Consider the following 13,238-nt stretch of genomic DNA (forward strand, 5'->3'; position numbering starts at 1 on the left):
TTTTTATTAATTCAGCTATAATACATTCCAATACCATGCAAATACTGTTGAGACTAATAGACTTGCAATATGCAGTGTCAGTAAAGGGACCAGTTATATGCAATGGCACTGCAACAGCTCTTCTTCTCACTGTTGGGATGCGGCCAGTAAACAGACGCAGGTTGAAAAACTGACTGAGGAGTTTTGCTAGGTGAGACTTAACATTTCACAGCAGTCATGCAGGAATATTGCTATGACACATGGGACTGGATTTTTAATTTCGGAAAGTTCTAGAAAGAATTTGTTGCAGTGAGATTTTGGGAAGGGAAGTGGGAGGAGGCATGGGAAGGGCAGGTGGGGGATGGGTAAGGTGAAGATGAAAAAGACTTTATCCATAAGAATCTCTGCCTGCCTTTCCCATCATGCATCATGTATAACCACCTCTTCCCAGTTTCAGTTCTGTTTACTTCTAAGAAACTATCAAAGTTTTTAGTCCTGGTGTACTGTCATTTTTCCTCCCCTGAATCACTGCATTAAGTGTCTCCTTTCTGGTAATTACTACAGCTCCACTCTTCTTTTTTATTGACAGCATTCTCTGGTGAAAATTTTGTTTCCCTAAGCTGCTTCCTCCTTTTCCTCCATGGGAAATTTCTAGGACCAACACCAATCACCTCTTACTTAAGATATGTCCTTAAAACATTTAGTATCTTCAAAAATGAAGGGAAAGAACATCTTCAATGCTATGCAATCAATAGAAGGTGCAAATATACTAACCATACTCTTGACAGTAGTTAATTAAACTACCCTATAACTTGGCTGTAGGTCTAGATTGTTTCCAGTACAACTCCACCAAAAAGTCTATAATGCACTTTAATTGCACTCCATTTGGTCAGTTCAGTCTCTTTGCAGCATCTGCTGTTTGATTTTGAACTTGGAAGCTTGCAGATAAGTTGGTGTATTCTTTCACTGTTATCTTTGGAATGATCTACCCTGTGTGCACCAATAATCTCTATTAACACATATGTTTTTTAGCATATCTACGTAACTGTAAATATGTTTTGTTCATTTCTTATGTGACCCTGTTCACCCGGGCTGTGCCTACAAATGGTCCATTGAGAGCAGTGCCGTACCCCATTAAAATATAAATTAAAAAATTAAATTAAAAAAATAAATAAAACACTATATCAGGTTTCCCAGAGATCCATGCTTACTTCTTCTGCAGTAGGCCTAGCATTCCCTTGCCTCCTGCCTGATTAGGACAAACTACTTAACCACAAATTTGCCCTTTTAGGTTCATAGATTCATAGGTGTTTACTAGGCTAACAACCACAAGGGCCATTTTAAGCCTAGCGATGCATCCCAAATCTCTGACAAGTTCTGTTTTTCTTTTGGCTCTGTCCTTCATTTCCATTTCCACAGCCCTCACATAGAGTACAACCAATTTTTACTTCAGATTTTTACTTATGGACAGTTGAAGCTGTCACTCCATACAGTGACATTTTTTTTAATCAGCTGGTATCAGCTTGTGTTCTATGTGCCTAATTAGAAACATTGCACAGGATTTCACTAAATCCTTAAATCTCAACCAGAGGTCCTATTGGCTTACCTGATACACTGTCCAGTGACATGAAAAAAACACACTACACAAAACAGCGCTTGCAAAACTCATGCAAAAAAAATCTTGTGATAAATTTGCAATGACAAAAGCACACCATAGTGGATGAACCAGTCAAAAAAGCACAGCACAAAAAAGTGCCCCACAATAAGTGGCCTATAGTTTACTCACCTCACCTTCCCTTAAATTTACAAAAATCTATCCTCATGAATTGTTTTCTTCTACATCCTCTCTTCCTTGACTCCAAGAATTCTGCTGCACACAAATTCCTTCCCTATCCTACATTAGAAAATGAATGCTTTTAAATTAAATGCTCCTCCTCTAGAGCCGATTACCCCCAGGTACTTCTTTAAAATGGCTGCTAGCTAAACTGCCCATCCCACCTACATTTTAATCAACCTACAATTATCTGAGAATTATATTCCAGTACTGATGGAAATATCTATGATCCTTCCATTTTCAAAATAATAATTTTTGCTTATTGTTCCTTTGTCAAATAATGGAGAACTGCATACACTAACAACTTCTTTATCATGTCTCTCAAGAAATTTTTTGATCCACCCAAGTTAGGTTTGACTACTAAATGGCAATAAAAGTACTCTCTTTTCATTTACTCCTGATGTTAAGGCCAGAATGAAACTTGAAGAGACCATAGGCAGCATATTACTTCAACTCTTTAAGGTCATTGACATCATGAATCATGCCCTTCAATCATGTTCCAATATACCAAACTTCTCCACAAGCTGTTCTGTGATTCAGGAGTTATTTAAAGTATAAGATCCATGTTGTAAGCTGGGATGAGGTAATGTCTCTTCAGTAAAAAAATTCTGCAAATTGTTCCTCATGAATCTGTACTAGGGTCTGGATTTTCATGGTATTCATGAATTATATGTCACATGACTATTGTAAAGCCCCTTTTATTCAATAATTAGATGACTCAGCAGTGCACCTGCTCTCCTGCCTTCTAAGGACTACCATGTTATTACCACCACTAAGCACCAACATGGCTTTAGCAAACTACAACACTGGATGCATTATTTATTCACCACCTCACCTCTAACAAAACTAAACCAATGCTATTCAAGAACTTCTTCTGTCATCCATATACAAATCTTCAAAGTAAAATCACTACTTTAGACATTAGCGCATTACAGACAAAAAACTCAATGAAACTATTAAGTATTACCCTCATCTGAGAGCTATAATTTGGCATGTACAACAACTATAAACTGTTTTGCACTCATCCCTAGGTTTACTTATACAGGGTAAGCCTCTCCTCAATCTTCTTCTTCTTCTTCTTTTGGCTTTTCCTGGTCAGGGGTCGACACAGCAGAACAACGGTCCACAAAACGATTGGCAGAGGAGTTTTTATGGTGTTGAGTTGCCAGCCCAGCACCCAGCCTTCCACAGAAGGCACACACTCACACCTATGGACAACTTAGTGTCCAATCCACCTACAGCATGTCTTTGCTTCTCCCAGTTCCAGATGGCTCAACTGATAATGGAGTCCATTCTGACTTTTCCCTTTTGACAAAGTCAGCAATTACATTTCTATCTATCTATCTATCTATCTATCTATCTATCTATACACACACTCACATATATATATATATATATATATATATATATATATATATATATATATATATATAAATACGCACACACACACACACACACACACACACACACACACACACACACACACACACACACACACACACACACACACACATTAAATGTAAATAAGCATGTAAGTGTATGAGTAGGTAGTAAGTCTGCAAGAGACCCACAAGTTTGATGAGCTCTTTTGAAAGTGACTTATCCATTTAATAAAAATTAAATCCTAGCACTGGTTAAGGAAATGATATACTGGACTACATATACTTATCAAAACCTTCTGCCAGACTGTTTGCCCATATATACTTTAGGGTGATGTCTCTTTAAATACTGGCTGCAAAGTTTGTAGTCACACCCTCTTGGTCTAAGTAAGCCAAGTTATTCATTCTCAAATGAAAAAGAGTGCAGCTGCACAGGTTATTTTTTATTAAAATCTTTCAACACAGGAGTTTTATATATTTACGAAGCAAACGTGAGAAATAAGTTTGTTTTTTATTTTTACAAGGTATTGAATTGAACTACAAAGAATTGCAAGGGAAATATTACTTACTGATCCTGCTGATTTCAGCCTCAGAGCTTGCCCCAGATAAAGCAGAACTTTGCTATAAATAACAAATGCCTATTGCCATTTAACCAAGCACATTCATGAAAAGAAAGTTCAGAATGGAATCAGCTTTGCAAGCCAAGTAATTAGTATCCAAAACACGGGGATTTCCAGTGACATTTTCAGTTCTTAAGCAGATTCACATCCATGTTGTAGTGAGAGGCTTCACAGCTGAACAGCTGACCTCTAATCAAAGAAAAGCACTGAGCAGGCATCCACAGAAACAGCTTATAAATAATCTAAAGGCAGGACTTTCCCGGAACCTGGCCTTTTAACATTGTTTTTTTTCCCCCTCATTTCCAGTTGGTGGTTTGTAATCCTTGAAATGAAAAAAATAACATAATCATCCAAAACCCAATATTATAAGTATACGATGGCAAAGAACAAAATGTACTTGGCATTTTAATAAAACAAAAACAAAGGGCAAGCTTAGACAATGCATGCGTATAAAGTATGCGCATAGTCACAAACACACATATGCATCCACATACAGACATCCATTTAAAGGGAATGATCTATTTTGAATTGTTTTTTTGTTAATTAATAATCAGTCAAGTAACTTAACATATGCAGATGTTTGTTTAGATATTGCATTTTCTCTTAGAAATGAGTTGGTGCCTTATAGACAAGCACAAAATATTCAGCTTTACCCAGTAAACTTCTGAGCCCTGAAAACAAAACTGATCAAATTTGATATTTGTTGAATTCTGAATTGATGGATTCATTAATGAAACCGAAACTGAGAAATAGCAAGGTTTAAGTCTTACTTTTTGGAAAAATACAAAGAAACAATACAATCCATGCTGCCCCCCCCCCAATACATTTTTACATGTATTATGCAGGCTTCTGGGCTGCAGGATCTAGACCATTGAGAATATTAGGAAATATTAATAACATTGCCATGGGATCACACAAAGGCTTTCACATTCATACTGATACAAGCAACTGATTTTATGACAACCCTATCCCCCTGAAATGTTCAAAACTGATCTGCTAGTAATGATAGGTGGGTCTCTTCCCAGAAGTTTAAAACTTTTCCCTGCTTTTATTGGTTTAGAGAAGCAAGGCGAAAACACAGATTAATAACTCTCATTTTTACTCTCTCATTTTACACTGATTTCTGCTGGATAGTTCCACGTGGTGGATGGGGTGTGTGTGTGTGGGATTATGTTTTAAGTAATAAGGCATTGTCACAGTGATGGAGCAGATCATTGCCCATTGTGTGAATATGAATGGAAATGCCTGCTTTCCCAGGTAAGCAACAATAAGGGTATCAGTAAGCAAGTGAGGCTGATGTGTTTCTGCAGCTGCAAAGATGGTGGAAGGTGTGAGCACCCATGCAAACTAATGAAGAGCTCTGTGGTTCATGTTCACAACAGGAAAGAGGTTGAGGCCATATGAGACTTCAAAACAGCCATAGCAGCCAGCAAATACCCTGTGCAGTCATGTGCAGAATCAGAGCTGCTTCAAAGTAATTCATGAAAATGGGGTTGTAAACACCTTTAAAAAATGGGGCATCCTGTAAACATGGGACACTTGACAGATGATCCTCCAAATCATTCATGGATTGATGAACCAGCAACAGTGCTTCATTCCCAGAAGATCATTTTATCAAGTCTTTCATCTTTGATGTCCAACTGAAAAGGATTAGGATAACCTTACTAATTTACATTCTATGTGTGTAGTATAACATCCACATTGCATACCGTTCAATACTTATGTGATCCTATTGGTTAGCTTGTTATAAGGCTGTGAATACAACAATGGAGTAATTTTAGCCTTTACACAGATCCAGGTGTGCCACTTGAACAGATAGGAATAATAGGTAAATGTAAATAAGCTGCTGACAGTAATACCTGTACCACATCTGTATGTTGTGTGCTTTTTCAAATTAGTTACACCTTGACCTCCATTTCTTTATTGTGTTGTAGTAGTAGTTTATGGTAGCCCCCCTTGCATTCAGTAACTATATTTCTTTGTACAAGGCTATTAGAAAGATATCACAGTTACCAGACTAAACCAAATCCTCACAGATGACTGGCAGTGAGGTTGTAACCCATAAAGAAATTGGCAATGAGAATAAAATTATTTTCCCACAAGTGGTTGAAGGCCAGTTGATGAAGTGTAACTGTTTAAATACAACCAGCCATATTCACTTTTCCTCGTAAGCCACATGTTTGTGTTGCAGGCACTGTGCGATCAGTGTTTGTGTAAGCCATCTGTGTGCTGTATTGCAAAATTTCTCCATCTACCTCCAGGTAATAGTAGTGCGTGTGTGTGTGTGTATGTGTATGTGTGTATATATATATATATATATATATATATATATATATATATATATATATATATATATATATATAAAATATATAATATATGTTTTGTGGGTGGGCATGCATAGGGAAGCAGGTTGCTCCCTGCAGAAACACTTATTTTGAACTTTGCAGGTGCTTTATAAGTCAATAATCTAGATTGGTAAATCATTAAGCTAGATTGGTAAATCATATAAGTCACAGGAAGATCTGTGAAAGGAATCATCTTTCTCTGGTTTTGTATCAGTAAGTCAGAAGAGCTTATAGCTGCTGCTCTAAAAGGAAGTTTAATATGCCTATGTGAGGCACTGCAAACAGTAAAAGTCATCAGCCAAGAAACAGTAGTGCAGTGAAAGAATACAGAAAGAAGTAGAAGAAATAGGACTCTGGATACAGTTTACCAGAGCATGGAAGAGACACCAAGGCACACTGTTTAGAGCTACAGTGACAGATGCGGCTGGTCAGGTCTGATAGCTACTAAGCGACACAGAACATTACAAGTGAAACTAGAAAATGTTTTACTACTGCATATGGAAGGAGAAAAGTTACTAAAATTACAAATAACACAGACCCATGCAGTGCAGTGCAAAACTGACAAAAGTGATTACAGGCAAAAAATATACAGTTTGGCATATACAAACTCAATAAGACAGTTTAAGAAAGTCTAAAATCAATACTTATGAACTAAACAACTCAAAAGTCACAAAAAGTTAGAAATTAAGTTCCACCCAGGTAAGTGTAAGAGAAAAGCTCTGGAAAATATAGAGATAACACTAGAAAACTTACTTGACCATACAGTATTGTAAAAGATATTTGAAACAGAAACTGACAGCATAAAGGCAGCAAAAGAATTTATATTAGTGAAATATAGAGTAGTATAGGCACTAAAATAAAATGAACAAGAAGGGATTGAATATTTGCAACAAAATAAACAGAAATAGACAATCCTATAGAATGACTAAACCAAGTAATGACACCAAGTAATATAAGGAAAGTCACAGAAAAGAGACTGCTCAGCATGAGGTAGGACATAAAGACACAGAACTCTTCTTAGGTATGTACTAGGCAATCAGTCTGCAGTCCATCACAAGCCTAGTCAAACATTCCCTTCCTTCCAGCCTCAAGGAGGGCAAGACAATTTAGACGTAGGAGAATTTGAGGCTGCCCATCCAGTTATCAAGGTTTACCTTGAAGGCATCAGGGTGCCGCACTGACATATTCTAGAAATTTGTTCCAGAGGTGAGGGATTGGTTGGAATACAAATCTATCACATCAATATAGCTTATTTATCTGTTTATTTAGTTCCCTCAAGTGGGAATTTGGAGTGCCATTTGTTCTATGAAGGAATAGGTAGTCACTGAGGGATGGATGTTTCATGGTTGGAAGAGCTTGACACTGATCTCCACAGAAGAGTCAATAAGACACTGAGTAAACTGAGAGGGTTGCCAGTCTGTCCTGGTAACTTAATATTTTTCAGGCCACTGATCTTTTTATTTTTATTTTATTTTTTATTTTACATTTGTTAACCGGAAGAGTCCGACTGGATTTTGGTCCATTTTCAGCGGAGGCCCGGGGAGAAAAGCTCCACAGATATGTACATACAGACAGAGTAACTTTTAATTATGAATCTTTGAGGTCTCTAAGGTTGAGTGATATGTAATAGACAAATACATGCCATTCAGTAATGGACCTGTTGAGATACAAGTAAAGGGGTATTAAGACTTCTTGGAATCTAGAGGAGATGCCTTTTGATGAGTCAGATATGAAATTAAGGAATTATCAAAAAGTGTGCCTACATACCTCATAATAGTATCTGACTGGGGTGTGTCTCACCTATATGGGAAAATGCTTTGTTTACCAAATTTAACTACACTACATTTGTTCCCATATAATTTGAGACCATTGTCCTTGCACCTGTTGTTAATGTGGTCTAACTCATGTTGGCACAATTGTGAATCATTGGAAGATTGAATAACATCAATTTACAGTCATCTACAAACTCATATAACCATAGGCCAGGAATGTTGGCCTGAAGGTCTGAGAAATAGATGTCAAATAGGAGAGAGCCCAACACTGAGCCCTATAGAACACCACTGTTAATGTTTTTGCTTTCAGAAATGGCACCTGTGACTCTAACTACATGGGTCCTTTTACTCAACCATTTAGCTATCCACTGCACAACATAAGGATTTATATTCAGATATATAAGTCTGCCAGTAATGTCTGCATGAGGAATAGCATCAAAGGCCTTGGCCAGGTCCGCATATGCTGTATATACCGCATAACTGCAATCCACTGCTTCAGTGAATATTTCAAAGAAACTAATGATGTTAAAGAGGCAGGACATTCCTTTGACAAAGCTGAATCGGTGAGAATCCAGTGATTTGCAATGTCCAGATTAATGAGGTATGAGATAATTAAGCACCAGTCCATGATTGGGTGTGGGTATAAAAGGATTTACCCACATTTGGTGTGGTTTGATCACAAGGGTGAAGACACTACACATAAAAATAGGTTGTAAGTACTGTAAGTACCACACAGCGCCACACCGAACCTATCACACACAGATAAACCAAGCACATAGACCTACATATGTTGAGGCTCTTATAAGTTATCTACTTAAACCACACAAATCTAAGAAACAAGTACCCTTAGCATACCTCTCAATCATACAGCACAGGTAGCACGAACCTTGAAATGTATATCTAACAGTCACAGTGTCTCAATTCAAAAGCCCATAAGGCAACCCTCACCACAGTCCAACATCTTAGTCATAGGTGACTCCATTGTGAGACACACTGATGGACCTCTCACCAGGCTGTGCAAGGAAAGGATCATAGTCAACTGTCCAACAGATGCCATGATTTGCCACATCATGCAGGCTCTCAAGTTGTGTACCACATGCACACATATGACACTATCATAGTACATATGTGTGAATGACTTCAGATGTACCTCCATGGACTATATAAATGCAGAGACATGATAAAACTCTAAAAATATATATATGAGTCAGGTATTAACCTAGCATTAAGCAGAATTTTACCATCACTAAGAATGATGCTGCAAAATGAACAAAAGATTACTGTCTTCAGCAATTCACTTAGGTTCTGGTTTCATTCAAAGGTGCTCCTACATATATATATATATATATATATATATATATATATATATATATATATATATATGTATATATATGTATATGTGTGTATATCTCAACCTGGGAGAACATGACAGACTGTACTAACTGCTTTGCCAGTGATGGCCTGCACCTGTCTCCTTTATTGGCTAAATCCTTGTCCACCCCAAAGTGCCTTTTTAAGCAATATCAGTCTGCAAAAGCTTCCAATGTTACAAAATAGAATCTGGATAACATAAAGGTATTGTTTAATGTTAGGAGCCTTAACAAAAATTTCTACTCCCTACAAGCACTCTTTATCTTGGAAAGCATTGATATATGCATTCTCATACAGATCAGGTTCAAGATCATTGAGAGCGCCCAATCCATGTAGATTTGTTTCAATGTCTACAAAAGGTCAGGGTGTCTCCATATTTGTAATTAAAAAAAGAAAAAAAAGAAAAAACTTTTGAGGAGCCACTTTTGAGATTTTAAGTATCTTTCTTCAGATTATTTGCTAAGTTTTTCTGCATAGCTGCCTACTTTGAGCTTTTTCTGGCTTGTTAAACTTGATTTCTGCATTAGTAACTGTATTTAGAGCACAACCTAGAGCTGTTTACTGAATTTCCTGTTTGCACTTATTTTTAAAATCGTTTTTTTCTCTAAACTTGCATTTTATCTGTCTCTGGCCTAGCACTCAAGTGTGGGGTCATTTACTGCACTGTTATAACTTGTTGATACTTGTGAACCTCTGCTATCTCTGAAAAAACATGAAAAAAACAAAAAATCTTGCTTTTTCCCACTTTTTGAGATTTAAAAGTTCAGTTACAGGCTTGCTGTTCTGAACTGTTTGTAAGTTTCTTGGAGGCCATTTTTTGCTTGGGCTAAAGGGAAGTCTCTCTGTTCATCAGTGGCAGTGATAAACATTGAGAAGCCTGCCTGCCCCTGTGAGAGTGGTTACTGACTTGAAACTGTAGTTCTATTGGCCATTTTGGGTAAATTCCTAACTCCTTGATCTTCCTCTCTTAAATCCCGATTGCCTCGTGGTTTTGGAGTCTTTTCAGACTTGTTGGCTGTTGGTGAAGCACCCACCAAGAGGAGAAAACGCTGAGAGAAGAAAGGAGCCACTTTTGAGGTTTTAAGTATTTTTCTTCAGATTATTTGCTAAGTTTTTCTGCATAGCTACCTCCTTTGAGCTTTTTCTGGCTTGTTAAACTTGATTTTTGCATTAGTAACTGTATTTAGACCACAACCTAGAGCTGTTTACTGAATTTCCTGATTGCACTTATTTTTAAAATCGTTTTTTTCTCTAAACTTGCATTTTATCTGTCTCTGGCCTAGCACTCAAGTGTGGGGTCATTTACTGCACTGTTATAACTTGTTGATACTTGTGAACCTCTGCTATCTCTGAAAAAAACAAAAAAAAAAACAAAAAATCTTGCTTTTTTCCCACTTTTCTGAGATTTAAAAAAGTTCAGTTACAGGCTTGCTGTTCTGAACTGTTTGTAAGTTTCTTGGAGGCCAGTTTTTGCTTGGGCTAAAGGGAAGTCTCTCTGTTCATCAGTGGCAGTGATAAACATTGAGCAGCCTGCCTGCCCCTGTGGGAGTGGTTACTGACTTGAAACTGTAGTTCTATTGGCCATTTTGGGTCAATTCCTAACTCCTTGATCTTCCTCTCTTAAATCCCTCTTTTGCGTGGTTTTGCATGTTTTTGTGCATAGCGCAACAACGGGCAGCACCGACTAATTGGGTTTAAACTATTCCTGGCTCCACAAAGTCTGCTCTTCACTTTTTCCCTTAGAACTGCTCTATCTCTCAATTTAAACACCATATTCTCATTCTAAGGCCCTTCACTGGTCCAAATAAGTAATCTTACAAGTTAGCACTATTAAACCATAAGCACTACTTACTCTTATACTCTCTACGATTACCTTGTCCCCTATTGGTCTGTCTTAATTCAGTTTCCCTATATTACTCTAGCATGTCCAAAGGTCAGTCAATGGTTTCCTCTCCAGTCCAGCTGGTGAATCTGGGAATTTTGAGGCAATGTTACAACTGTCTCATGTACACGGACAACCCTCTCCTCCTCCAAACAGGTTCAAATATATGTGAGAGATGCAACCTTATAGCCAAACTGGAGGCTGAGCTCTCTCATCTCAAAACTGGTGAAACCAGTCAGGAGGAGAAGGTAACCTCACACAACACAATTCCAGTATCACATAGTCCTACCACATCAGCGAACCAAACACATAAATACACAAAAACATACTCGGAGGCTCTAAATAAAAATCTACCTAAGCAACAGAGACATCCAAAGCAGACATCCAAGCAAACGCTACCCCAAAACAAAACACGCACAACACATAGCCCACAAAGTCAGTGTGCCAAGCAGCCACAGCCCTTAAGGCTGAATAACACACCTGATACTCTTGTAATAGGTGACTCTATTGTCAGACACACTGACGTCCCGCTCACCAGGCTGAATAAAGAGAAGGTCACAGTGAGCTGCCTGTCAGGCGCTAGGATTTGCCACATAACGCAAGCACTCAGGTCACTCCAAAGCAAATACAAATATGACTCAGTCATTGTACATGCTGGTGTGAATGACCTGAGATGTACCTCCCTGGACTACATGAAAAGAGACATAGAGGAGCTCTCTGATCATGTATCCCAGGCCGGTATGACACTGACCTTGAGCAGCATCTTGTCCTCACCCAGAATGATGCCACAGTACAAAGACGAAATGATCGATTTTAACAATTGGCTAAAATTTTGGTGTCATTCAAAGGGGATCCAGTGTCTGTAAGCCTGGGATGACATGCTCGACAAGCCACGTTGCTTCGCTAGGGACGGCTTGCACTTGTCACCACTGGGCTTTTGGATATTGGCAAAGGCTCTTGCCACCCCCATAGTGCCTTTTTTAGGCAAGGCTCTAAAGTCAAACCCACCTCCATAGACAGCACAAGAAACAAGAAGCTAAGGGTAATGCTGCTAAATGCCAGAAGTCTTAACCTCAAGATGCATGCACTCGAAGCTCTCCTCAGTATGGAGAACATCGATATCTGTGCAGTGACAGAAACCTGGTTCAAGGCTCCAGAGAGCACCCCAGCACTACCAGGTTATACCTCATATCATGCTTTTCGGCCCCAAAACCTGGACCGAACCACAAAAAGAGGGGAAGTTTCCATATTTATCAAAGATATCCACACCTCCAGGTTAGTGGGATTGCACGAAGTATCGGAGACCATCCATGTGCAACTAACAGTGGGCAAGACTGCTTTTCAGTTTATAGCATCCTACAGACCACCCTCTCAAAGTCAGGAATCCCACTCGGCTTTCCTGAAAACATTGGAGAACATGAAGATCTCTCCAAACACCATTATATTGGGCGACTTCAACTACCCAAACATAGACTGGGAGCACTACTCAAGCCCCAGCACCTTAGCCCAAAGGTTCCTGGAAATTATAAACTCAAATGCTATGGAACAAATAGTCACCACTCCCACAAGAGGGGATAACATACTAGACCTGATCATTACCAACATGGGGTCTTTATGCTCAACACCTGAAGTATATCCCTCATTGGTAAGATCAGATCATAAATTAATTTCACTGGATGTCCACATCCCGACCCCACCCCCAGCCCAGAAAACCACAGTGAAAAACTTCTCAAAAGCTAACTTCTCACTTCTCAAAACCGAAGTGGAATCATTCAAGGCCCCAGGGTCTGTGGAAACTACGGCCCAAACTGCAGAATCCTATATAAATGCATTCTACGGACATCTCCAGGAATGCATGGATCATGCTATCCCAAACAAAACCAAAACCCAAACATCCAAAGGCAGGCGTCCAGTCTGGTGGACCCCAGCCATAAATAAACTGTACAACAGAAGGAGGAAGATACTACATGATAGAGCAAAATCCCTAATAGGGAAGGCATCTCTGATCAGTACTAGCAAAAAATTACGATCCCTCATAAAATCCTCCAAGGCCAGC

The 13,238-nt window shown here is 38.6% G+C and overlaps 1 protein-coding gene across 4 annotated transcripts in view; it reads right to left on the reverse strand.

Annotated features, from left to right (window-relative positions):
* LOC122802739 (ICOS ligand-like) overlaps positions 1-13,238 on the reverse strand; it is a 764,505-nt gene that overhangs the window by 368,778 nt on the left and 382,489 nt on the right. Inside the window, exon 1 of one of the 4 annotated variants that reach the window (XM_044072507.1) lies at positions 3,762-4,059. The exons of the other annotated variants lie outside the window; for them this stretch is intronic. The gene's annotated coding sequence lies outside the window, so the exon portion shown is untranslated. Of the gene's footprint in view, positions 1-3,761; positions 4,060-13,238 lie in introns of those variants that run through there. 4 annotated transcript variants of the gene reach the window in all.

The sequence above is a fragment of the Protopterus annectens genome, chromosome 5.part0 (genome assembly GCF_019279795.1).
Source record: "Protopterus annectens isolate FY-2018-M chromosome 5.part0, PAN1.0, whole genome shotgun sequence".
NCBI classification, from domain to species: domain Eukaryota; kingdom Metazoa; phylum Chordata; order Ceratodontiformes; family Protopteridae; genus Protopterus; species Protopterus annectens.